The following is a 3,212-nucleotide window of genomic DNA, read 5'->3' on the forward strand; positions in this document are numbered from 1 at the left end:
GTGTCCGGAGCGCCCTGAAACTGTATCAAAGTTGTACATAGCTCCAAACATTTTTAAATTGAAAAGGCACTCTCGAGTCCTCCTCTCTCAGTGGTCTTTGCTGTTGGTGTGACAAAGCAATTGAAGATGTTTCTGGCATTTTGTTCTCAACTCGTAAGGTAGTGTTCACTGTATGGTTGTTGGCTAGCCATCCTGAGTTTTCAGCTGTACATAGCTATAGTTTGTAAAGAGAACAAAACAACCCAGACAGATTCTTGATGCTCCTTGTTTGTTGTGGAGGCTGTGAGGGGAAGATGCCTTTTGGAGGGGCCGTAGCTCAGGGTGTGCACTGTGAGGCTGGAACTGTTGATACTGCACGGGGCATCCATTTATCTTCAGGTTGTCCTGTTTTTGTATATAGTGGCATAGCATTCTGCTGACATTCTTGGTTGTGGAAAGGGGAGGGGAAGGGGTCAGCTGGCATGAGAAGTGTGTGGAGTTTTTTCTTTAGTTAAGGGCAGTAGGTTTTAAACTTTTTAAAGAAACTGTAGAACTCATCGTTGTCAGCAAAGCAAAGAACTACTGCATCAATGGAAGTTCAAGAATCCTCTGGACCTAAATGCAGTTTGCAACATTCTGTTATTTTTTTGTATGTTTAGAATACTGAAATGTTTTTGAAGTTAAATAAACATTATTACATTAAAAAAAAGAGTAATAATCTCAAGACAAGACCTTACCCAACTATGCTTCCAACTTATAAAAAAGAATTAAAGAAAAATTTAAGAAGTGAAGGAAACCATCAACAACAGAAAGTTAATACAAAGGTAACTGAAGGAGGGGGACCAAGTTCTAGCCCCACCAAGCAGAAGACTGTGGCAATTTTTAGCAACATGGTTCTGGCTTTAGAGTCAATAAGGAAATGGTTTTGTAATCTTCCTCTGCATCTATGAAAGCCACTGAGGCTAGATGTGTGGCAGGAGAAACACTCTTCTGCATGGAGTCTCAGAGAGGCCACTGCGTGAAGCTGTGAAGATGAAGCCTGGATTGTATGAAGGACCCTAAGATGTTGATGATGACAGAGTCATGGGATGCTTGCCAAGGAAAGCTTTTAACCAGGTGTGGAACCAATCTATGAGAGAGAAGTGTGTCATAGTCAACAAAGCTGAAAGAAGCCAGAGAGCTGAAGAATACTTTGATACCAACCCCTGCTATGTTTTGTTTGTACTTTAACCCAGTGTCTCATCCCTTTTAGGATGGCAGTGTGCATTCTGTTGACACTCTATACTGAAAGTATGTAATCCGCTTGTTTTCATTTTTATTCTACAGGGGTTTACAGTTAAGAAATGGCCATGAACCTCAACACTTTGAACTTTGGACTTTTAATCAGTGCTGAGACTTTCAGAGATTATGGGGATTTTTTTGTTGTTGTTGTTGTTGGACTGAATGCATTTTTGTATTATGGTATGGCTTCAAGCCTATGAATGCTAGGGAGTCAAATATGGAAATCTGAATGAGAATGAGCCACATAGGCTCATATGTTTGAAGGCTTAGTCATCAGGGAGTGGCGCTATTTGAGAAGACCAGGAGGTATGGCCTTGTTGGAAAAGGTGTGGCCTTTTTGGAGTTGGTGTGGCCTTGTCAGAGGAAGTATGCCTTTGGGGGTAGGCTTTGAGGTTTCTGCTTGCTGATTAGTAGTTCTTAGCGACTGCTCCAGTGCTAGGCGAGCCACCATGCTCCCTGGCGTGATGGTAATGTAAGCAAAGCCCCCAGTTCAATGCGTTCTTTTATAAAAATTGCTTTGGTCATGATGTCTCTTCACAGCAATAGAACATTGACTAAGATAGTCCCTGAAAACCCGTTTGTGGGTTAGCAACTTGAACCGCAGCCTGGGGTACTGTTGAATGGTGTAACCTTCAAAAGAAAGAAGTTAGTCATTAGGACATGCTATTTAAGAGGCTACTAGGACCTGATTCCTATGTCTCTCTGTGTGTTCCCAGCAGCCATGAGGAGAGACAAATCTCCCCTGTCCATCACTCTTGCACAGATGCTAAGCTGCCGCTGGACCAAAGCCACTGGGCCACGAGACCACAGACGAAAAGCTTTGAAGTTGTGAACTCAAACAAACCTTTCTTTATTTTAAGTAATTTAATTTTGTGTATATAACAGAAATGCACATGCAATGTGTAAAATGCTTCCCTCAAAGCATGTCCTGCCCAACAGGCTTATGTCTTGTGGAGTAATGGCATCTTACATAAACACAGTGAAGGCTTTATTATTGTTGTCCATTCAGAGTCAAAGAAACATGGGTAGTCAGTGCTCAAAGATAAATTAAGGACTCAGTGGCACAGACCCCAAGTTTAGCACCACCAGGTCACATACAGAAGTTAAAAGTCAAAGAATATTCAAGGTAACTCAATAAGGTGAAATTGAGTCCTTCTGCCTCCAAAGATTAGTGACATAATATTGGGGCAAAAAAACAAAAAACAAACAAACAAACAAAAAACCCATAACATATTAGCTCTGTTTTTCCTCAAAAGTTTATTTTATTAAAAAAAATCATTGAACTACTTCAATCGTATTGTATATATTGTTGTATATATTAATCTTGATCCTTTAGGGCCTAAGACAGAAATTAATAGGAAGACTTAAGGTCACCTTGGGCTCTAAAGAGATACTTTGCCTCAAAACAATAATGCCAAAATGTTTTGAAAACTTTATTTACTTTATTTATAGCCATGATGCAATCTTCCACATTCTTCATTATGCTTTGAAATCTCCTCGGTCTAGACACCTAACTGTTGTACCAAATTTTATCATGAGCAAAAAGTCCTGTGATCTTTCCTCACTGGTTGCCTTTGTGGCTGGTTTGATCTCATCTTCTAAGCTAATTCTGAGTTAAATGCATGTCTCACATCTGGATTTACATGGATTTCAGACTATCATCTTCTTCAAAGGGCAAGGATTTTAGCTAATCCAGAAAGACCTTATCCCACTGTATCCTAATTCTGAGTATTTAAGGATGTCAAAGGCATTCTGTGTCTGACAAAGGCCGAGCAGAGAGAACAGGAGAGTCATCTGTTCCTTAGGACACCTATCCCTTGGTCACTTAGGATTAATCTTTATGCTGGACCATTTCTGACTAGAAAAAATGCTAATCACTCTTGCTTTGAATTTTCATTTCTGAGTTTCTATTTCTGGTTTATCTTCAGAAAAAAAAAACAGATTAGGAAACT

Source organism: Mus pahari, chromosome 4, assembly GCF_900095145.1.
Source record: "Mus pahari chromosome 4, PAHARI_EIJ_v1.1, whole genome shotgun sequence".
NCBI classification, from domain to species: Eukaryota; Metazoa; Chordata; class Mammalia; order Rodentia; family Muridae; genus Mus; species Mus pahari.